The sequence below is a fragment of the Canis lupus genome, chromosome 20 (genome assembly GCF_048164855.1).
Source record: "Canis lupus baileyi chromosome 20, mCanLup2.hap1, whole genome shotgun sequence".
Taxonomy (NCBI): domain Eukaryota; kingdom Metazoa; phylum Chordata; class Mammalia; order Carnivora; family Canidae; genus Canis; species Canis lupus.
In genome coordinates, this window is record NC_132857.1 from 55,935,495 (window position 1) to 55,959,748 (window position 24,254).

Sequence of the window (24,254 nt, forward strand, 5' to 3'; positions counted from 1 at the left end):
AGGCTGGCTCCAGAGTCTGCATTAACCCCAAGTGCTTCCCAGGTTCATGGAAATGAAATCTTCCTGACTCTTAGCAGGTTCTCTCTTGGAGCACGTAGTTTTTCTAGAGGCGGGGGGGGGGGGGGGGGGCTATTTGGAGAGGGACCCAGCCTTCCTGGGTATACCCACGTGGCCAAAAATGGATCCAGTTATGTTGTAGGAGACCCTAACTGGAGAGAGTAAGGACACTCGTGATCCCATGGAGCAGAGAGGAACTCTGAGCGTGTATGTGTGCGTGTGGGCGTCTGCTAATGTTATGGTCGTGGTGTCACCTTCTCGGGAGACATTTGAAGATTGGGAATATTTAACAGTGTCTTCCCTAGCCCCTCAGATAGTCTCTTGTTCTTGGCTTTCAGTAATTAGAGGGCCTAACCTCAAAAGGAAAGAATGTATCTCTTTAGCTTATTATTTAAAGATGACCCCAGGGAAAGGATAGGCTCACGGATGCTTTTATCCAGTGTTTGTGGAACTACATTCAGTCCAATCTCCAGGTGGTCCCAGGTGGCATAAGGAAAGTGACACATTTCGCTAATATTTATAAGGTTACCCTTCACCACAGATGAACTGGCCCATGGCCCCTTCCTTAGTATGACCAGGACTTTCCAGTTACCACTAGAACTGGGGAGAGACTCGCAGGCCAAGACTTGGGGGCAGTTATTCTAGCCATCTAGCCCCTTCCCTCCGTCTAGCCCCTTCCCTCCGTCTAGCACCTTCCCTCCGTCTAGCCCCTTCCCTCCGTCTAGCCCCTTCCCTCCGTCTAGCGCCTTCCCTCCGTCTAGCATCTTCTCTCCATCCAACCTCATTGTTGCCTCTTGGCTCTGCAAGTAGCCTCGTCCTTCTGATATACTTGTGCTTCTGACTCGGGTTAGCATCGCTGACTGTTCCCTTGACTCAGAGGTGTTTGCCACAACTTCTGCACGGGTGAGAAACTTCATGTTCACCCTAATACGGTCTCTGGCTAGAATGTGAGCTGGAGGATAGGCATTCTAAGCAGGCACAGGCACCCCTGCCCACCCCTAGGTAGAGCAGAACATGGGGGTGGGGAGGAGGCTGCTGGCGGCCCTCCCCTTCCATCATACCTTCCCATACCAGGAACTTCCCTAAAGGCCACATCAAGATTGTCAAGAAATCCTAGTGATGCTTTCCCCATATCAATGGAATCTGTTACCTTTATAGTCTTTTCCTTCAGCTGATCCCAAAGAGTTTATAATCATGTCCTGCATTGAGTACTTCTTCCTTTTTGGATACTTGCTTGCTTTTTCTCTGATTTGAATGGGGCTGGGACCATTTACCCCCTAGCACAGAAATGAAAACCCGACCGGCAGGCCTCTGCAGCAGACATTCTCTGAACAGTGCCTTACTGTCTGCGGTTGCAACTGAATAGTCCAGCCTGCCTTTATGACAGAATGAGAGAACGGACACAGGGAGGAAGCTGCTTTTGTTTCCAAGGCCTTTGGGGCTGTTCTTTCCTGGCTATAAACTTAATTGCTTCCTGGGATGGATCTGTCCAGTACCCCTTTAGCTCCCACCTGTTTGGCCAACCGGGACTCCCAAGCCCTGCACCTTTGTTTTTCTGTAGGCTTGGTCGATGGACATTAGTTTTCCTTTGACTCTGGCTAACATGGCCTATTTGGGGGGACATGGTGGGCCCCAGGCATAGGAGGTGAGTGTGGGGGATGGAGGAGGTGGCAAGAGGCAGCTGGGCCTTCTGCGCCAGTGGTGTACGGGATGAGAGAGTGCACGTTGAAAACTGGTTCACCACGGGGGCCTTGAGCACCTGCAGAAGTCTTCTTTTTTTTTTTTTTTTTTAGAAGTCCTCATTTTTCCTGAAGGGGAGGTTGAGTCACCTTACCCCTGCAGAGGACATTTCAGACATGCTGGTTACCTGCATGTTGACTCAGCCTAGGATGGCTGGGTGTCATTGTTCCCCTTTCTCATGGGTTTTACGACCAATGTTGTAGGAAGACAATGCCTGAAAGTTTGTGTGAGCCCCTCCTTTTTTTTTTCCCTACCAGTGAAGATGATTGCTTAATAATAAACACTGAAAGGGAGTTAAAAAAAAAAAAAAGAAGAGGAAGGACTTTGCTCTAGGCTGGCTCTTGGCAAGGTAGTCTGAGCTGAAGAAGGCATTTTAAATGGTTAGGATGCATGTGTACCCGTCTGCACATGCATTTCTCAGCTTCTAACCCACATAGCACCAGGCGCTTTGGCAACTTCCTTATCATCCTCCGTGGCTCTTTGGTGGCAGGAAGGCTGCTATTAGCAGTCCAACCAACTAAAGCACAGCTTTCCGAATTTAACCTTAAGCAGCTCTCGAAATTTCACCTTCAAGAAGTCTTTCTAGAGTAGACACGAAAACTTCCTCTATGTCTAAACATGGCAAGTCCATGCACGATTCTCCTGTTTTCACCGTGATCACATTCCATACTTACCCTGTGAACGTCAAGTCCTGTCTACTTCTTAGCCAGGTTTCCTCGCTTTCTCCAAATGTGGGTCCCTGCTGGGGGATAAAAGGGCAAAAAAAGGTGTAACCACCTTCAGTGTGGCAGATCTGATGAGCCCCCGGCGTGGTGCCACCAGATGGAGGATGAGTCGACGTGCGTGGACAGTGATGTTACCTACAGCGTGAACGCGATCACAGGCACCTTGCTTGTGTTCTGCTGTTCTCTTCAGGTGTACCTTGATCGGGCGTGTGGTCAAGCCTTGTTCCAGAACTCTGCTTTGTAGCCTCAGCAATACATACGATCAGATTATCACCAAAATCACACCTAGTGTAAGCCTATTCAGCTACTATCCGAAGGAACTCTAATAGGAGAGAATAATGTAGATAGTTACTTGCCATCTGTTAAATCAGTTTATTTTTTATCTTTTTTTTTAAAGATTTTATTTATTCATGAAAGACAGAGAGAGAGGCAGAGACACAGGCAGAGGGAGAAGCAAGCTCCCTGCAGGAGCCCGATGCGGGACTCGATCCCGGGACCTCGGGGTCACACCCTGAGCCAAAGGCAGACACTCAACCACTGAGCTACCCAGGAGCCCCATTTTTTTGTTTTTTAAAGATTTTATTTATTCATGAAAGAGAGAGAGAGAGAGAAAGGCAGAGACACAGAGGGAGATTTAACTCTTTAGTAGCATTTCATTTGGAAGTAAATCATATCTTTAAATCTTTAGTTGAAATATGTTTGACATATGACATTGTATAAATTGAAGCTGTACAACATGTTGACGTATTTATATATTGTGATATGATGGCTGTTGTACCCATAGTTAGCATCTCAATGATGTTGCAGAATTACTGTCTCCTTTCAGTGGTTGGATTAAATTAAGATTTAGTCTTTCAGCAAGTTTGATTATAATACTGTATTATCGTCTATGTTCACTATTCCGTGCATTCGCTCCCCAGGACTTATTTCTTTCTGAGTCACAAGTAAACCGTATTTTAACATATCACTCCCCAAAGAGTAAATTAGGGTAATGCAACTTGGAAAAGAGTGGGGAGATGCGGATTAATTAGGCAATGAGGATCCCTAATGCATTTATGGGCTTACTCCTGGGGTTGGTTATACTCTGAGAGGGACAGATTTTCAATTTTCAAGTCTTTAAAATCAACTGCCACGTTCGAAGCTCTTGCGTGTCAGCGTGTGTGTTTCCTCTGTTAGAATAAAGCGTCGCATTAGTTTTATATAAAATATTCCTAAAACAACCGAGGCAGTGACCAAGAGCAGAGAGCCAGGTGCTGTTCCTATAGGATTTTTCTTGGCCGATGTCCTCTCCGCCACGTCTCCCCTGTCTCCTCAGGAAGGGAGAGGCCGAATGGATAATGCTGTGGATAGCTTTCCTTGAACTGTGAAGCTGAGATGCACACTTTAAATAGAGAGTTTTAAGATGTTAGGGAGGAAAGTGACATTGATTTATTTGTTGGGTTTTTGGCCAGCCTGAGAAACCTGTCCCGTCAGGTAATGAACAACTGCTTTTATCCTAACTAGTGACTTCAAGAGAACGATTACTCATCCCATCATTACCATTCCCCTGAGTCATCCAGGCTGGCTCATGTTGGTTCCAAATGAGTAAGAATCTTCAGGCAGTGAGTCTAGGGCCAAGGTAGCCGTTTATATAAACGTACCTTGGACATGGAGTCATGTCGCATTCTGGAAAAATCCTCCATCGGTCCAGCTTGTCAGCCATGTGTCTATTTGAGACCTTGAATGGTCTGATGTGGTCGAAAGTGGCCATCATAATAATGGTCATTGTAGAAGGATCATGTGAGTTAGCAGACCCCCAGCCTGCCCATGTGGATCTAAAGCCTAAAGGTAGGCAAGCAAATGAGTAGTGACTTGGGAGCACCCTTTGCCTGTTCCTTCTAAGTGGTGCTGCGGAGTGATCACGGAGTGGTCAGTGGCGATCTCAGTAAAGCCACTTTAGGGCCTTGTCCTTGTGATGGTCGGGAGGGCTCCTTGACGGTTAAGAAGGTGTGTGCCGTCGTAGATGCAAGGCCGCTGGAGTTCTTTCCATTGTACGGATACGAGCAGTCCCCTACCACGCCGCCCTACTGTTCTCGGCCCTGTTCTTGGGTCCTGTTGTATATGATTTGGATGACAATCATGAGCCTTAATTGTCCCACATCGAATTTGGTTATATGGGTAGTTGTGGAGAGGACTATTGACCGGCATGTATGTTTAGTTCCAGTTCATTCCAAGGTTCAGTTGATTTCTGGGTTCTTGATGCTCAGTACAAATTTAGAGAAACTTAGTTCTGAGTCTTAACGTTTAAGACTTAGTTGAGCCATCACATGTTTATAGGAGCGCTTGACACGTAGAAAAGGGGGAGAAAATATTCAAGGCAAAATGCGGAATGCAAGTTTGTGAGGTCGCTGAAAATCCTGCCTCTTTTACAGATTCTTGACTAGTCCTGCCCCGGGTTTAAATAAAATCAACAGTCGCTTTTATAAAACAGGTACTCTGTCACCGTTCTCTGCCTTTCGGGCTCTGGAAATGCCTCATTAAGCAATATCAGAATTACTCCAAGGCCCCTTAGACTGAGCTGTTTGGGACAGGAACCTTGCCTTCTTTGTCTGGAATTTGTAGGACCAAGAGGAATAGGGCCAACCCCTCTGGCCCGCCTCAACCCTGTTTTATCGGCAGGTATATATGAAGTGTAGTCAGTAATCATGAAAATAAAGCAAACCATGATCCTGAAGCCCTGACATCTGACAACATGTCCCACAGCACCCGTGTTCAGGGGGAATCCGGGTAGAGGTGGGGAGCAGCTGCTTGGGGGATCTCGGACAGGGCCAGCCCGGAGAGGCAATAATGCATCTGCGTGCCCTGCGGCCAGCGGGCTTGGACCGTCTGCCCCGGATTCCTGGGTTGCAACAGAAAACTCCGCCAGACCAATGCTAAGGAAACAAAACCCAACTCCTTTATTAGTCTCTACACCATTTATAGGCAAGTCCTATTCAATGCCCTTCTCCTGGAGGCATTCTGACAGTCATCCTAATGATTTATTTTCTTTTTCACAACCAAAAAACAAATAAAATATTTTATCACCTTTTGGGTAGACTTGATGTCTTTCTCTTCATTTCATCACTTTCTGGGTCCATAAAATTCCCCGTACCTTTCAGTTTTTATAACTCAAGGATAGGAATCCTGTTTTTCTCATTTCTTATGTGAAGGCTTCCCCCCCCCCCCCGCCGCTGCCCCTCCTTCTCCCCCAACTTGGATTTTTTTTTTCTTTTCTTCCCAGAGAGTCTGTATCCTCAAGCCTGTTGTTGTGCGTGGTGGTGGGGATGGAGGCCAGAGGATGGGAAATGAGACTCAAGAAAGGCCACATGTTTGCAGTAACAGAGGAATTGCAGGCAAAGGCTTTGAAAACAAAAATTTTTTTTTCGGAGCTGTTCTCCACTATTGAGCAGTATGTGAACATTAGAGCCATTGGTGGTGAAGTAGTGGCTGTGCTGGTTTAAGAAGGAAATTCCCTACCACTGAAATTTGCTCTGTTGGTTTCTTTCCCAGATCTACAATAAAACCCAATGATCTGTGTGAGAGCCCACAGCCCTGGGATCGCCCCTCTCCACTCTGAATCGCAGGTCTGCACCCCAGCTCCCTGCGGCGGGCTCAGTTTCTCTACTCTTTCCCCTTTTGTTCATTTCTGCCTCATTTTCCATATGGCTCCTGATACTAAGGGGTCAGCAGCAAGGTACTCCCTCTGACCAGTCATCGTGCGCCACAAAAGCTCCCGGACCACGTGTGGATTCATAAAGGGCAGAGCTCTTCTCTGGGAAGCAGTTTCTAGTCTGAGTTAATGCAGCACACAGGGTATTTTTTTTTTTTTTAAGATTTTTATTTATTCCTGAGAGACCCAGAAAGAGAGGCAGAGACACAGGCAGAGGGAGAAGCAGGCTCCCTGCGGGGAGCCCGATGCGGGACTCGATCTCACGACCCCATGAGCCAACGGCAGATACTCAACTGCTGAGCCCCCCAGGGGTCCCAGCACGTGAGGGTCTTGAGTGTCTTGAGTTCAGCGGTGCAACCGACTGGTCCAGGATGCGTCTCCTGCCCCTCTCATCCCTCCTCCATTAACCCCAGTAAGGACCAGCGAATTGAAGGGGACTTCAGGTCTTTACTTCGAGGATCCTTCAAGGAGTTGATGATTAGTTTTACAAAGAATGGAAAAGCGTTCAAAGAAAGGAATAAAGCCTCCATTGGCAAGTGACCGATGCTTCAATTCCAGCCCCTGCTGCGCCTAGGTCCCTCTGCCTGCCATAACCTCCTGACTCCCAGACCTGTGGCTTGCACCGGGTCATATTAACTACTGATTTTTTTTGCCCTTACCTTAACTGTTTGACTTACAGTCTTCCAAACTATGTCGATTTTTGGCTTTGGAGGGACATTCGGGCTCATTAGATGACCAGAGATGATTGGCAGGACATGTCTGATAGTTATCTACATCGTAGCATGACGGCCACCCCATGGCTTCTACAGAGGGCAGGAATACTATGACCCTAAAGGAGGTCACATGCAGTCATATAGGATGCATATGTGACAGACTTTACAACTAGGGTAGCGCCTGTGCTTTAAGCCAACAGTACCTCTACTACAAAGAGACTTTCCTCTGTACACACAGCCATTACCCCCACGCCTTCCGACGTCCAGCCATCTCCTCTTTGAGGTGTCTTCGCTGCTTCCATCCTCAGTTGAATTGTACGGGAAGATTGGAAGTGGATCCGTTGAGCCGTGTTTGCATTTTTCTGGAAGCGTGAGAAATGGTGTCTCAGTGATTACATGTGGAGAGACGAGGAAGCAAAAGCACGGCCTGATTTTTAGATCGCAGGTGGAATTGGCAGCATTGGTAGTGAGGGACCCAGCCCCCAAGCACGGGAGCTGCGTAAATGCATTCCAGGCCACGTGGAGAGAATAAACCTGGGGCCCCACGACAGCGATTTTCATCACACGCATTTCTGGCCACTCCCCATTTGGTGGGAGAGAGATTTTGTTTGTCTGTTGTTGGACCTCGGTTTCCATCAAACATGCAGCCAACTGGCTAAGGTAGCAACTTGCAGAGCTGGCTGGGCTCCTGTGTTTGGTGTCCTGGCAGGAAAGAGATGTTTGTTGTAATCAAGTACCTTAACTGTTCTTCCATCTGGCCATTTCCTCCTTTCTCTTACTCCTCTTCCCATCTCTCTCTCTCTCTCTCTCTCTTTCTTTTTTTTTTTTTTTTGTCATGTTGCTTTTTATACGGTAAATGGATGTGAATGACCAAGGGCAATGGATCAGCTCATGCCCTGCTTCTTGGCTTAGAGGGTGGACGTTTTGGGAGTCGTCAGTAGCAGGAAGCCTTGCCGCAGGACCCGTGAGGGGCTGGGACAGGTGACCAATGCTCCCGCCGACTCTCACTCATCGGGCCCTTCGTTGTGCCTTCCCTGCAATGAGAGCCTCCAGCAGGTGGAACACGGAGCCTGTTTAGAGGACACGCATAGAGAGGTTCAGCTCAGTGTGCACCGCGGCTGGGAGAAAGCTCCCACGATGTCAACTCCTGACCCCGCCTGGCGCGCTCTCCTTCCTCCGAGCACCTACTACAGGCCAGGCATTGTGGAACATTCCCTTAATTCTCGGCGTTTCCTTCTCACTGCAGCTGTGAAATTTAGATGATGCTGTCGTGATGTACACATGAGGAAACTGAGACTCTAAGAAGTCCAGCAACTTGCTCAAGTTAACCAGTTTCTACCAGTGGTGACCAGAACCTAAGCTCAGGCGGTGGTGTTGGGGGGCTCAGTTGGTTGGGCGTCTGCCTTCAGCCCAGGTCACGATCCCAGGGTCAGAGGGGAGACTGCCTCTCCCTCTGCAGCTCCCCCTGCTTGTGTGCACGTGCACGCATGTGCTCTTTCTCTCTCTCAGATAAAATCTTAAAAATAAAATAAAATAAAATAAAATAAAATAAAATAAAATAAAATAAAATAAAGAAGCCTAAGCTCCAGATCTGAACAAGGGTTTCCAGACTCCAGTTAAATCCAGAACCAACTACACCTTGAGAATGACTGGTGCTCTTCTGGGGGGCTAGGGATTTAAATGGAAGCGATGAGGCTTCCGGCACAGCCTCTTAACGTAGGATGCAGCACGTCGACAGGGGCTCGCGCTCCTCCCTTTATTGCCACGTGGTAATGTCGGAGCTTTATTGAAATTGTAGAGCAGCATAAAGACAGCAGCTTGCCAGCGCCGTCAGCCAGAGGTCCGTGCAAAATTAACTCCGTTTCCTGTCATTTTACCCTCTCCTGCCCTGCTCAGATGAGACCGAACATTGCTCCCTAAACATTGCCCCGTTCTTCAGCCCACGACAAACAGCGGAAGTGCGGAAGCTGTGCAGGCGCCAACCCCTCTCCATGGAGCGGAGTCTGTCAAAGTTAGAGACCCTGCATCTCCCCTCGCTTCACGCGGGAGGCCAACTCCCCTTGCTTCTGAAATGTTGTTTTCCTTTTAACTTGAGAGATGCCTTTAAGGCTTCCCTCCTGATACTACTACGGTGCAGACAAGATCTTCTAAGCCAGATGACTCTTTTATGAGGTCCTGGAAGCCCGTCGGTGGTGCACATTCTTCTTTCTCAACAAAAGGTACCTCCCCGCACTTCCTCTGGCCGAAAGGTCTGGTCAATAAACCTGTCAGAGGCCAGGCCCGTCTGCACCAGGCGCGCTTCACACCTTCCCCGACGGGATGAAAGGAGCCCTTTGGAGCTCAGTGGGACGGAAATTACTTTTCCTATCCAGCTCTAGAATAAAAGCGTACATCTATCCGTTTTCGTTCTTGTCTGGCCATACACTGGTCGGGAGATTGGGGTTTCCCAATTAGCCGATTTGTAAATACCCAAGTTGGGAGGCCAGGAAAGGGCATCTGGCTGTGCTCAGCGATTCCAGAATCACTGACTGGCGGCAGGTAAGACAGAGAAGCGCATGCAGGGGACCCGCTTCCCCTTCCCACAACGATGCTCGATGCTCGAGTGCTGTTGTGTTTTGTTTTGTTTTTAGATTTTATTTATTTATTCATGAGAGACAGAGAGAGGGGCAGAGGGAGAAGCAGGCTCCCTGCGGGGAGCCCGATGTGGGACTCGATCCCAGGACCCTGGGGTCACGCCCTGAGCCCCCCCGGGTGCCCCTGAAGTGCCATTGTTCAGGAATATGGAAGGGAGGTTTGTGCATCCAGTCACCAGACCGGGTTTTGGAGAGCCTATCACCTTATCCTGGCACAATTATAGGTCTTCAATGGGGACTGGAAAGCTCTGCAGTTACGCAGATGACCTTCAGAGGCACCGGGAGGTATTTTACAAGTCCAGCCACCTCAGGGCCTGTTGGCGAGCCCACAGTGCTGGTAACCGTGTTGCAGCGTAAGACCTGGAGCTTCCACGTTGCTTTGCTCATGAAGCACAGAGAGCTGCATCCCGCATTTTAAGGAGATTTTACATTTCTGACAGTAGTGATTAAAAAAAACAAAACCACACCAACCGGGCTCTATTGCCCAGAGCAGCATGTATGTATGCCACACGCATCGTTTTCTCCCCCAGATTTCCAACTGGGATGTGTTTCTGCTTGCAGTGTTGTGGAGCCCTGGAAAGGTCATTCTGATTTGTTATTTTCTTTAAAGTGGGCATTCTCAATATGGGGGAGTTCATCAGCGCGCAGAGGGCTGTTGTTACTTCAAGACTTACAGACCCCTTTGGAAATGTCTCTAGCCACTGATGTCAGGGCAAGCAAAGCCACGGCCCCCCCCCCGGGGATCCTCCACCCTGAAGCGGGCCTGTGAGGGCAGCTCAGACTAGCCCTGTTGGTTTGTATACCATCTGCGTTCACTCCAGTTTTCCTAAATTTACGGTCAATAGTGTAGTTACTTTAGGGTTTTTTAGGTAGTTAGGTCAGTTAATTCACAAAACTGGTAAGAAATAGTTGAACCCTAAGTTAAAATGGAGACAGCTATGTCTTCAGTAGACATTTTGCACAAAATCCTATCACTTTATTTATTTATTTATTTATTTTTCTCTAAAGTAGGCAGCGCTCCACCAGCATGGAGCCCAATGCAGGGCTTGAACTCTCGCTCCTGAGATCAAGACCTGAGTCAAGGGATCCCTGGGTGGCGCAGTGGTTTGGCGCCTGCCTTTGGCCCAGGGCGTGATCCTGGAGACCGGGGATCAAATCCCATGTCGGGCTCCCAGTGCATGGAGCCTGCTTCTCCCTCTGCCTGTGTCTCTGCCTCTCTCTCTCTCTCTCTCTCTCTGTGTGTGTGACTATCATAAATAAATAAAAATAAAATAAAATAAAAGATTTGAAAAAAAAAAAAAAAAGACCTGAGTCGAAATCAAGAGTCGGATGCTTAACCGGCTGAGCCACCCAGGCGCCCCAAATTCTATCCCTTTTGTGTGTTTTTCTTGAGAATAAGGAGAGGACATACCAGAATTGTAAAGTCTGTCCCTCTGTGCCTGGCGAGAAGGTGGATTCTGGTCTGCCTACGCCTTCTCTGGGAAGATTTAATCAGCGTTTGCTGTCAAAGAAGAGAAATGCTCAAGCTTCGGTGAAGACACTTTGTCTGTCTTGATAAACACAGTGAAGGCGACGCCAGGCCCTGTGTGAGAAAGTGAGGGGAATACTTTTTATGATTAGAATACAAAAAGACAGATTTACTAGGGGCTCTGCTGGGCCTTCTCCCTCTAAACTCCCTGATTCAGCGGCCGGTGCCGTGGCGGGTACGATGTTATGTGCTGTTGTACAAGTGAAACCAGCGGATTTAACGATTCTCTGCTCCTGGGTCATAATTCTTCTGTAACAGTGGAAATTCCAAACGCGCAGTACTTCTTTATCTCCTTAGGGCACACACATCTCTTTTCTTAAGGTGGATTTTTTGGGTGGTGGGGGTGGGGGGTGGCTTTAGATAGTCTTCCAAAGGCAACTAAAAGAAAGGGAAAGGAGAAATAAGTGCATATTGAAATATGAATGAGTCAGACCGGAAGTGTCAACTGGATCCTTATTAGAAGCGCCTTAATTTTCATTTGTGGGTGGGAGGACCCCCAGCAGGGTCCTGGCGTGCACCTCCCAGCACTCTGGCCCAGTGTGTCCCCATGTGTCCCCATCGCCGCCTTTGCCCGCGTGGGTGCCCGCATGGGGGCATCGGGGACTGGATCCACCACAGGCTCCGTAGAGGGCCTGGGCGAAGCCTGGATGTCAAAGGCCATGAAATGAATTTTGTTTTCTGAGGTTTCAGTTGCCCCAGTTCTCCCCCCACGCCCTCAGCCCTACTGAGGTCAAATTGACAAATTGTGTATGAAATTGACAGACTCGTGTTCAGGTGCCCAACGTGGGTGTGATGTTTGGCGAATGTATCTATCCGTTGCGCGGTGATGACCACCATCCTGTCCGTTAACATCTCCATTGTGACCTCACATGGTTGTTATTTTTATTTATTTATTTATTTATTTATTTATTTATTTATTTAGCGAAAAACACTCAAAATTTACTCTTCGCAAATTTTACATATGCAGTTCAGTATTATCAACTCTGGTCACCAGGCTCTACATTACGGTGCCAGAAGTTATTAATCTTATAAGTGGAAGACTGTGCCCTTGGGCCAGCATCTCCCCATTTCCTCTACTTGACCCAACCCCTGGCAACCACCGTTCTACTCTCTGATTCTATTATTTTGACTTTTTTAGGTTCCATATCTAAGTGGTCGCATACAGGACTTGTCCGTTTCTGGCTTATTTCACTTAGCATAGTACCCCCACTTGGATTCACGTCACAAATAGCAGGATTTCTATTTTTATGGCTGAATAACATGCAATAATAACATGCAATAATACGGGTGAAAAAATATTCCAGGAAACCACATTTTTAAAATTCATTCATCCATTGATGGGCACTTTGGTTGTTTCTGTATCTTGGCTGTGGTGAATAATGCTGCAATAAATGTGGGAGTGCAAATATCTCCTCAAGATAATGATTTCATTTCTTTTGAATATATTCCCAGAAGTAGGATTACTGGGTCATATGGGAGTTCTATTTTTAATTTTTGAGGAACCTCCATACTGTTCTGTAGTGGCTGAGCCAATTTACATTCCACCAACAGTGAACGGGGTTCCCTTTTCTCCACATCCGATCCTATGATGGTTATCTCTTGCTTTCTGAGGAAACCTATTCTTACAGGGGTGAGGTGATACCTCATTACAGTTTTGATTGGTATTCCCCCAATGATGCAATTTTTTAATTGGAGTATTTGGTGTTTTGCTATTGAGTTGTTATGAGTTGCTTATATATTTTGGATATTAATGTCTTAGCAGACATTGGTTTGCAAATGTTTTCTCCCATTCCGTGGGTAGGTTGCCTTTTCATTTGATTGATTGTTTCCATTGCTGTGCAAAAATGCCCCATCCAAAAAAAAAAAAAATGCCCCATCAGTTGGTCTTCCTTGCCCTGTGACCTTGGAAAAGGCACTGCAGGGGCCTGTCTCTGCTTCTTCCTCTGTTTGGGCTGAGATTTAACTAGATCAGGGGCTTTTCAGATGTTTTAAACTATGGAACCCTTTACCCACATGAAATGTTGTGATTTATCATAATAAAAGCAATTTTACACAATCTGACCTATTCTCATTTAAGTGTGGGTGAGGGGCCCAGAGTTGCCCCTACCCTCCTCAAATCCCCTTCGTGTGTTGGAACTGCAACAGGCCTGCGGGCCGCCTCCAGCTCACTTGATCAACAGAATGCAGAAAGTTGCGCTAATATAAGGCCTAGAAATGCGGGTAATTTTACCTCCGTCAATCCTGAAGACAGCGAATTTTACAAATTTTGAGTCAACCAACCTAAAATGGCTTAATCCATTATAAAATTGAAAGCACCAATCATTCTCCTCTTTTACATGCCTTGCTCCTTATGACCAGAGTATTTTTAGCTTTGCTGTTGGTCAATGATGTGCAAACGAATGTGGGTGATGAATTCTGTAAAGCACAGCCATCCCCACATTTCAGAACTGTGCCGGCCCTTTGCTATCCTCCCTCTCCTGGATTCCAGAAACCCAGATTCTTTGCCTCCCACCTTCTACCCCTCTAACCCTCTACTGTACAAATACCATATCAGCTCTCTTACCTCTGTATTTATCATGTCCGTCTCCTTTAAAAAATAGCCCCATTGTCTGAAAGGCCAAAACTCGGCTGCTGATACCGACCTTCTGAAAGTTCCATGATTATTTAATTTCCTCTCAAACCCTATTCCCCACTGCTTCTAGTATACATTCCATTTCAGTAAATCATTCTCTCCCCAGGCTCTGCCTTCAAGGCTGTGGTCCTGCTCTTTGCCCATCTCTCTCTCTTCCTTTCCCCGTAAAGACCCATCATCCTTCTGGTTGCCTACCTGTAACCCCTATAGCTCACCCTTCACATCCTCCACGCTCCCTCTTCTCCCTCCCCTGGTACTTGGCAAGGAGGCGGCATGGTGTGGCAACAAAATTACACAACAGGGAGACCGTGCTAGGACCACTCCCTGGAATTTTCCAACTTATTTGCAAGATGCCCTTGGCTAAGCCTCTTTGGGTCCCAGTTTCCACATCTGTAAAATGGGATTAGTAAAGTAACATCTCCCTTGCTTATCTCACCATGCAGTTGTCAGAATCAAAAAAAAGAATTATATGTGAATGCACTTTATCTAATCAAAGACTCATCTTTCACATTTTGTTTCTACATAATAGTGCGTATGTGGCATTCCTATAGCACTTGTTTTAATTATTGATCCAACTCGGCCCTGTGCTCACTGCAGTCCTTTCATGCATGATGGCCCTTCCGGCCAGTTCTTTGGGTCAAAGAACTTTCTTAAATTTAAAATTTGACGTCGATACAGCTTTACAGCAGTTATCACATATTAGGTAGTTCACGTGGATTTGCTTAAAGGAATTTTGATCTCCGATATTTTCCAAGAACTAGCCATTTTTGGTGTGTGGGCAGGAGAGGTCACTTAATTATCAGAAGGACACTGGGATTCTGGCATTGTCCCAAGACAAGATGGAAAGTCTAAGGATTTAGCTTGGATATGGAAGGCCTTAGCAGCAGGTCAATATGTTCTCCATGTGGGATGCTCTCTTGAAGATTGACTCAAGGCAGAAGTCTCTTCTGGGACCAATTTTTTTTTTAAAGATTTTTAAATTTATTTATTCATGAGAGACAGAGAGAGAGAGAGAGAGAAGCAGAGAGACACAGGCAGAGGGAGAAGCAGGCTCCATGCAGGGAGGCTGATGTGGGACTCGGTCCTGGGACCCAGGGAGCTCCCCCCAGGCATTTCTGGGACCAGTTGTAATGAGTCTGGCCGTTAGTCCTTGGTCAGCACAGCCTTTGAAAGCTCCAGATGCTCACAGTGCATAGAGAGAAAGTTCCAGTGAGTGAGGATTGCCACCTGGGCTATCAGAACACTGGGATCCGCCAAGGAGGCTGCATCTGTCCCAAATAGCCAAAGAGCCCTTGGCAGGCTTCACGTGCTGTGTCTTAGCAGCTCACAGGATGTCGCATCCAACTTTTTCCTAGTCTAATATATTCCCAGAAAATAAATTGTTGTGTTATGTTCATTGTGAGAGTGAGTGCTCATCATGTCTCGGTGAGTGGGTGGCAGATACTTCTTCATGTAAGTCAAGATTATCGGAGTCATAGGGAAAGATACCTTTTTTTTTTTTTTTTCTTTCTTTCTTGGATAAGTGGAATGCCTTCAGGAAGGTAAGGTGAGCGTGCTGTGATAAACCCTCAGGGGGGCAGGGGCAGGCCAGGCACGTCGTCTTACTATACTGGGGATTTAATTTGGGGTAAGCTGGTGATCAGTAAAACATGTGATTTTCCCCCTCCAAGCTTGACTTATCTAGTGGACTGTATGCTTCTGGGAGAACCGAACTTGCTGGCAGGTGAAATCGCTGAACCAAGAATGGGGACGTGGGAGCTATGAATTTGTTGGAAATCCCCAAAGCACCAGGCTGCCCAGTTCCTAGTTTTGGATCTGGAGACAGAGCCTCAACACGATTCCCGCTCAGTGCTACGAGCCCGCGCGCTCATCTGCGCCCATCCACTTATTCTGGGGAGATCTGTGGAAAGTCTCAGCCAACCTGCTGGGTTTTTTTTTTTTCTTTTTCTCTTTTTTTTTGAGAAAAAAAAGTGTTTCCTGAGGCATTTCCTCTACTTGGCCAAAGTAAATGTGTGTAGATCTGTTCGTTGGAGATTTGCTTATTTCTGGGGTCTTCCCTGCGTGGTCTCAGTGCAATTAGTATGTTTCTCTACCTACGGCAAAGCTACAGGAATCACTAGCATTTTAGAAAAGTAAAGGTGGGGGCCCCCGGGTGGCGCAGTAGGTTGAGGGCCCTACTCTTGATTTCAGCCCAGGTTGTGAGCTCAGGATTGTGAGATGGAGCCCTGGGTTGGGCTCTACACTCAGTGGGGCGTCTGCTTGAGTTTCTTCCTCGCCCTCTGCACCCCCCTCTCCCCCACTCAGACATGCTCACTCTCTCTTTCAAATCATTTTTTTCTTTTTTAAAGTAAGGGTGGAGGAATTAGTAACACGCCGTAATCCATTGTTTCCATAGCAACAGGCCCACATTTGCTGTTTGTACATGGGCTGCTTCCATCACGGTATCCAAAATGCTTTAGGGCATGGACCATGTCTTAACCTTTTGTTTCTGGTCCTGTGTGTGGTGCACAGTAGGTGTTCAAGAATGCTTCTTAAATGAATAAAAGAGGTGTGTGTGTGTGTGTGTGTGTGTGTGTGTATACACACATTTTCCATTTTAAAAGTCTAATACTTTCTCAGCTAAGAAAACACTCCTAAAATCAATATGGGTTGATGGTGTCAAAACATAACATCTTCTAATCCAGTGCTCGATGTAATGACCCACGCGAAAGGAAGCCGAGTAAATGAGGACGACATTGGGTGGCCGTGCTGCAGCAGAACGTTGCCAGATTTTCTTAGATTTGTCTGCAGGGCCCAGTGAACCCAGACCCAAAGGAATTCTTGTGACAGCTCTCTCAACTCTGCTTTGTGAGCTGCCGTTGCCAAAAACTACAGAAAGTCAAGCAACAGCCTAAGCGGGGTGGCAAGATTTAAATATACAACCGTCTTGTAGCCCTTATGTAGCTATCAGATTTCTGAGGTTCTGGATTTTCTCCGAAGCATTTCATAGCCAAATCAAGCTTGTGAGAATGTTGATTATTCCTGCCGTTGCCTTTTTCCTGAAGGAAGCTCCTGATTTGGTGTCAGTCTGGTACTTCTGTATGTCCGCCTCTTTCTCATATAGCCTTAAACCTGTAGCTATTTTGAGTTAATGGTGAGAAATCAGATGATGTTTGCTGTAAAGTATGTACTGAGCCCCGGCCCAGTCTTTTCTACATTCTCGCTTCAGTGTAGCCTATAATACGTGCATACCTTATGCAGTGTTTTTCTCTTATTAAATTCATCGTCTCATAAAATGCTCCTTGAGAGAAAATGTGGCTTTCACATCTCATTTCTGCATTCCGTAATATTCAGCAAACATTTGGACACCTGCTCCATGCCGAGCCATTGCTGGAGACGAAAGATGACTCCTGCCTTCAAGGAGCTTGAATTTGGTGAGAGAGGGAGATAGGAACTGCCCCCCCCCCTTCCCCACCCTTTGCACACACATTCTTCTTCCCATCAAAGAGTGTGATGCATGGGCTTTGGGAGCATTCAGGGATTTTTTGGTAGACCAATTAAAAGAAATCATTGGGGAGAATAATTAGGGTTCAAAGCCCGATACTTAATCTCACATTAACCTGGAAAAATAGAAGCAGTGATTGCCATCTGCTGACACACCACCGACTGACAAGGAGTGGATGTTCTAGGCTGGCCAGGCTTCCCTCAAACAGGGCCAGGGAAAGTACCCTGATTAGAGCAATTACAGTGACTCCCTGAGCCAGTTCTTAATTTGCTTAATCACACTCACTTCACCAGACTATGCTTTTGGTTTAGGGAGTTCTACGGGAAGAAAAAAAAAAAAAAAGCAAGGTTTGGGGAAAAGGAAAGGAAGCAATTAGGGAGAGACAATTCAAATTCTCCTCCCTCGTCAGTTTAGGATTGGCAGGAGAAGAGAATGACATCAATGACCAGGTGTCAATACGAGGAAGCTGATTTGGAAAATGGGTCCTTTGAGTCTTGTCTGGGCGGGAATCATTGAGATCACAAAAGGAAGCAGCTGGTAAGTTCTGGAAACCTTTTCGTGTAAGCCCAGAATCTGAATAATGCACTAAGTGGAGTGGAGTGCATATATTTAAATATTTATGTACAACTGGCTGTTATTTCTTAGCCTCCTCTGCCATGGTCCTATGACTTGATACAGTTGCTTTTAAATGATCATTTTCTAGATGTTAGAAAGGCATTGTACAGAAGAAGCAAAAAAAGAAAAAAAAAAAAACTTAGCAAACCAAACAAGGAAAACGCAGAAGAGACCATTTTAGAAATCCATCATAGCAAGCTTTGTTTAAGAAGTTTTGAAGGCACCATCGTGTAGGGATTAAAATGGAGAAGTTTGAAATTGGAACCTAATTTATATTCTATCCATGATTTGCTAACTTTGTAGTCTTGGGCAAGTTACTTATCCTCTTATTAAACTTCACATTCCTTGTCTGTAAAGTGGGGCTGATAACAGTACCCACCTCATAGGGCTGTTGTAAGAATTACATGAGCTAATGATGTTAGGTACCTGACACCCATAAGCGTCCAGTAAATGTTAGCTTAGGAAAGGAAGTTATCCTGCATCAGGACACATGGAGAAAAGCATCAGCAAGTCACTGGAAAGTCCTACAACTGAGAGCAGGAGCTTTGTTTTAGGGACCGAAGCTATGGCTGTGAACCAAGTGGTGCCTGGCACATGGTAGGTGCTCCATAAATATTGATTGAATAACTGAATAAAAGTAGTTAGCTCATTTAGAGTCTATAAATTGGATTATTTTATTAAATTGCTGTGCATTTTAAATGAATAAAGTATAAGGAAAGAAATCATGTGTGAAAATTTCAAGTGTGGCAGAGGCATGTTTTTGAAACTTTTAACCAGGAAAACATCCATCCTCTCTTTGCCCATCAGGGACACAGAGTTTGATTCCATTTTCTTTCCTAAGACCAGATGATTTGGGGGACCATTTTTGTAATGTTCTAGATGGTCTGCATGGTTTTAGGCCCTTGCACAGAGGGTGGGGAAAGCGTTGGCCTTCTCCACCTAACCCTAGCCTGGAGTCATTTCTCAGACAAGACGTGAGCAAATACCACCTTAGGAGGAAAGTGTACACATTTGCCAAAGAAAGGAATGCAGTTGTGGGACCTCCTAGCTACAGGATTATGTAAATCATTCAACACTGGTGAAGTTGAAGTTATGAGAGTAATTTCCATTTGTACCATAGCTAATTAGTCTAAGGAAAACGGTGACAGAGGATGTGTTCTGGAACTTCTCAGGAGGTAGCCCTGGAAGCCTGGCTTGGAAGAGCGAGTTTTAAAGATATCTCTAAGATGCCACATGTGAGTAGCTAATATTTACTGAGTTCAGACTATTTTCCAGAATTCTTCTACATTCTTGAGATGTATTAATTTACTCGCTTGAGGTCATTATTGTTCTCTCCTTTTTACAAGGAGGAAACTGAGGCACCAGGATGTGAAGTGCCTTGCCCAATGTTGGCACTAACTTTTGGTGCTTGATTACATGTAAAGAAACCGAAATCCTGAGAAATAGCCCAGGGATGGCAAATAGATAGCTGGTCACTCAGCCAAATAGCAGGAAATTCCCCCTCGCTAGAAGGGCACAAGGAGCCATCGCTTCCTTTCCTACAGGAGTGAGTCCTAGGCCCCTCTTACCATGAAGCCTTGATGCGAGGGCTTCCCAGGTCGTTGCCTCTTTTCAACTTGAAAGCCTAAAATCTAGAATTGTAGAATCTCTAATGGAGTCACAGGAGATGAGCTCCTTCTAATGATTCAGAGAGCCTAACAGAAATTGTTCATTTAGGGGCAGCAAAACAACATGGGCTAATGAGTGTATAAAAACTCTTTTTGACATTTGTCAAAATTGTATAGCATGTTAATGTAATTTATCTTGTGTGGGGCAGACACTTTTCATGGCAATTGTACTTTTTTAATCTTAAAAATGGATAACTATCTTCTGCATACAGTTTAGATAACTCCTTCTAAATGTGGAATCTGGGGTCTAGGGTCGAGGCAAAATAGAAATGGACTTTGGAGATGAAAACATTAGCCGCTATTGGCCTGTAGTGCAAAAGATATCTTGCTTATAGTCAACAATCACAAGATACTCAAATGGATAGAATGCTTCTCTTCGGCTTCTCTTCCTTATCTATGTTCTCTGCTCGTCTTGCAGACCACTATGACTGCGTTGCCTACCACCACACGATTCACTTCAAAGCCAAATAAAAAATGCTATTTTGTAATTATCTACTATTTGGTCCTGATCTCAGGGTTGTGACATAGAGCCCTGAGTTCGCCTTTGTGCTGGGCGTGGAGGCTGCTTAAGATTCTCTCTCTCTTGCACTCCCTCTGCCCCTCCCCCACCTCCCTCTCTAAAAATATGTTTTAATAAATTTTTATTTATGTGGGTCAAAAACCAATAAATCAGTAAAATGAGATACATTCTGAGAAATCTTCCTCCTTCTTCTGTCCTTTTATGTGATTTTTTTTACCCTGTTCCTTCACCCATAGGTCATCACTTCTGTTCATTTCCTATGTATTGTTGCTGAGTGTATTTATGCATATATAAGTAAATATATAGAGTAATTTTTATTTTATTTTCTCTTCACAAAAAATTAAATGATATCCGTAGCTCTGTATCTTTCTCCATTCATATATGTATCTGTACCCGAGAGCTTTTTTTCATGGTGGCTATATATAGGGAACTTCCTCATTTTTTTAATGACTGTGTTATATTTCATTGCATATTCTATTTGTTTGTGTGCATATATACACACAGTTTCTGATGGACATGGGTTGTTTCCAATCATTTGCTATTATAATGCTGCAATGACCATCACGCAGTGTGCCATTGTTCATGTGTACAGGCTGTATATTGAAAAAATTCCAAGGAGTGAGATTTTGGGTTAAGGGTAAATGCACTTGATATTTTAATAGCTACCAAATTGCTCCTAAGCAGTCACCTTTCTCCCAGCAGTATATGAAAACAACTGATTTCCCATGGTCTCCTTAAAAAGCAGCATTAGAAAACATTTTTACCTATCAGACTAGTCAAAATCTGAAGTTATAAAGTATAGTTTTAGTTTGCATTGCTTGTATTTGAAAAGATGCTTATTTTTTTTCCCTGGTGTTTCAAGACTATTTTGTTTGTTTTTCTATGAAATATCTACTAGTTTTCTTAGCTTATTTTTATGTTAGGTTACTTTTCTTATTGATTTCTAGTAGCTCTTTCCATATTAGTGAGATTTCCATTATTTTGTCTATGACATAAGTTGAAGATATTTTTTCCAGGTTTTCTGTTTCTTAGGGTATTTTTTGGTCATGTAGAACTTATTGCTTAATGTAATTGAATTTATCATTTTAATTATATGCCTTCTGGGTTTTGAATCATAATTGGAAAGGCCTTCCCCTGATCCAAGGAAGTCACTCATATTTTCTTCTGGTATTAAAAAAAAAAATTTATTATGGGAAATTTTAAGCATACACAAATTAGAGAAAATAGTATAATGAGCCCCAACTGCCCATCCTCCAGCTTCATCAACTAGGAATATTCTTTTAAGTATGTCAGTATGTATCAATAACACATAAGGACTCTTTAGAATGTAACCTCTAAATACTATGACCCCGGTAATTCCTTATGATTATCTAATGCTGTTCTGTGTTCAGAATTTTCTCTTGTGGAACTTTTATGGCTTTGTTTTATGTGTGTGGCATAAGCTATGTATCCAGTCTTTTTTTTTCCCCCTGGTTATCCAGTTGTCCCAATTCAACTTCTTAGAGTAAAATCTTATCTTACTGGTTTGAGGAGCCACCTTTACCATATAACAAATTCCCATGTGTATTTGAGTCTATTTCTGGACTTTCTGTTCTGTTCCATTTGTCTACTCATGTGCCACTATGTTTTGTTTTTTGTTTTTTTTTTAAGATTTTATTTACTAATTCATAAGAGACAGAGAGAGAGAGAAAGAGAGAGAGAGAGAGAGGCAGGCAGAGACACAGACACAGGAGAAGCAGGCTCCATCCAGGAAGCCCGACATGGGACTCGAACCCAGGACTCCAGGATCACACCCTGGGCCAAAGGCAGGTGCCAAACCGCTGAGCCACCCAGGGATCCCCACAACTATGTTTTAATTATTGCAGCAATCTTTTAATGTCTGTCGGGAGGAGTCATTCTCTAAGAGAAATAGTCATCTACTCCAACTCATGCTATATAAAAATGGCAGAAAATTATAGTTGGTAGTCCAGCCTCCTCAGGTCAGGGATGGGCCTGATTTAGGAATTGACAAGGCATGGGAGTTGAATGTGTGAGAGTGAATGTAGTCCCTAAGAAGAGTAATGGTAATTACATACTATAGCAAGGTAAATAGTAATTACGTAAGGGCATGAAACTCAGGGCAGGTCCTCATCTAGAAGGTGGGAGGAGGAAGAGGAACCCAGAAGGGAAAAAGGACATGGTTTTGATGGTTGAAGCTTTGCCCTGGTAACTAGCCAATCCTGGTTTTCTTTGGCAAAGTCAGGAAGGCTAGTAATAGAGAAGGTTGAAATACTGCTGTATGCGCGCTCCGGGGAGCTGATCAGAGACCAGAAATGTGTTGCGAAGCGTCAACAGCCTTGGTGAAGTGTGTAAAGGAGACCGTGCCATGATGTAATTCTGCTATGGACACTTCACAGGCCTGGACTGGCAGTGACCTGAAGTGGCCTGTGTGCTGATTTGTGTCCCTGAGGGTCCAAGGATGAACCTCTTCATGCATTTCCCAGGAAGAGCAGTGAAGATGTATCTTCTAAGCTTTCTTTCTAGGAGACAGTACTGAATCTATCTAATAAGATATCTTTGCTGGAAAAGATATGAGTGAGATAACTTCTAATATGAGTTCTCCTCAGAAAGATATCCAAAGTATTTATTTAGCAGGACCAAATCATAATAATTTCCCCCCCCCCTTTGAAATGCACATATCTACTAGACTCTGTCTACACCTTCATAGAAGCGCAGAGAATGATAAGGTGGTCAAAGCACATATCTACTAGACTCTGTTTATACCTTCATAGAAGCCCAGAGAATAAGGTGGTCAAAGCATGGGGGAAAGGCCTGGATCACTGCGTTATGACTTCATTCCCCAGCAGACACCCTTAATAACCTTTGGCACAGCCCGTAACCTTCTCATCTCCGATTTCCTCATTTATAACCTGCAGATGAGCACAGGGCACTTACCTCACAAGGACATGTGGGGAAGATGAACTAGTTTCAGACAGGAAAGTTCTTTGAAGATGAGTCATAGGGTATAGTTGCTAATTTGAGGCTACACAGCCATGAGCTAGGGTAACCACCTGCTGCCCAAACCCTGACAGCAGAGGGTAAGTACAAATCACTCTGCCTCAGAGTTAAGGAAGTGGACCTTGCAAACTGAATGAATGGGTAAAGTCAACCTGATTCAAGCATTTATTCAAGCAGTTTATTAACTTGAATACTGGGCAGTCATGGTGGGGGCTGGGAGGGGGTGGGGATTGGGCTACCCAGGAGTGATAAGTCTGAAGGGCAGGCACTGTACTTGCTGCGAGTGGTTATTACCTACGGTGGATACGACAGCCCAGAACCGCAACTCTGGGCTAGAAGTCTGTCATCTTTGCCATCAGTAGTGTGACTGGGCGTCAGTTCCAGGGGGCTGCACCTTCTGGCATACTGGAAGGGATGAAATAGGGTCATCAGTGCTTCCTTACTCCCTCATCTTACAGATGCCACACTTACCACATCCTTAAGCAAGCCTTCTCACTTAGGTGCTTTCAGTGAAGGGGGCCTTTGGGTCCACTAACAAGACGGAACTGCTAAAGGGAAGACTCCCTTTTTTGGCCTCTTTTGACTTCTGTCGTTGTATGCCACTGTTCTAAAACCTGCACTCAAGGTGTGCTTTATTTTAAGTACAAGGTAAAAGGGACTATTTAGGCATTATCACAGAACACTTTCTCTGCCAGTAAGGAGTTTTATGGTCTGGAAATTTGTACAGAATATGGATGAGATCTCAATGTACATTTTGAGCTGAACTTTTTTTTCCACCCTCTTTCAGTTGTCCTTGAGTGAGGGTAGCAGGGAATGGAAGAGGAGGAGGAAAGAAAATTAAGAAAGGTGGGTATGAGTAATCTTGCAATGTGAAGTACGGGGCATTTTGGGCAAATGAGGCTACCAAAAACATTATCCCAGTAGGAAGGTTTGGGATTGCAGGTGAGTAACCAGAAACCTAACCAAAGGGGGCAGGTCAAGAACATTTCTTCAGTGAGAAGCCTACTTGCCCATACAAACTAGTGTTGGTTCTAAAAATATAAGATCTTAGGAAGAGCAGACTACAGGGCAAAGCACCATTGCATTAATATGGGATTCCAGTTTACAGTGGATTTATTATATTTAAAAAAACTTACATCCCTGTGCAGATATTTATATTTATAGGTACTCTATTGCAGTAAGAGGGTGCAACCCGAATATATGAAAGCTTCAGTGGGCTTTAGTACTATGTCCATAACAGTATGTGTTCTGTTTT

General features: G+C 45.0%; 1 protein-coding gene across 19 annotated transcripts in view; it reads left to right on the forward strand.

Moving 5' to 3' along the window:
• The window catches only part of LYPD6B (LY6/PLAUR domain containing 6B), a 165,710-nt gene that overhangs the window by 117,824 nt on the left and 23,632 nt on the right, over positions 1 to 24,254 (forward strand). For 3 of the 19 annotated variants that reach the window (XM_072789158.1, XM_072789150.1, XM_072789144.1), the window contains one exon: positions 23,787 to 23,845. The exons of 15 other annotated variants lie outside the window; for them this stretch is intronic. The gene's annotated coding sequence lies outside the window, so the exon portion shown is untranslated. Of the gene's footprint in view, positions 1 to 17,621; positions 17,738 to 23,786; positions 23,846 to 24,254 lie in introns of those variants that run through there. One more of the 19 variants, XM_072789160.1, reaches the window with a different exon arrangement.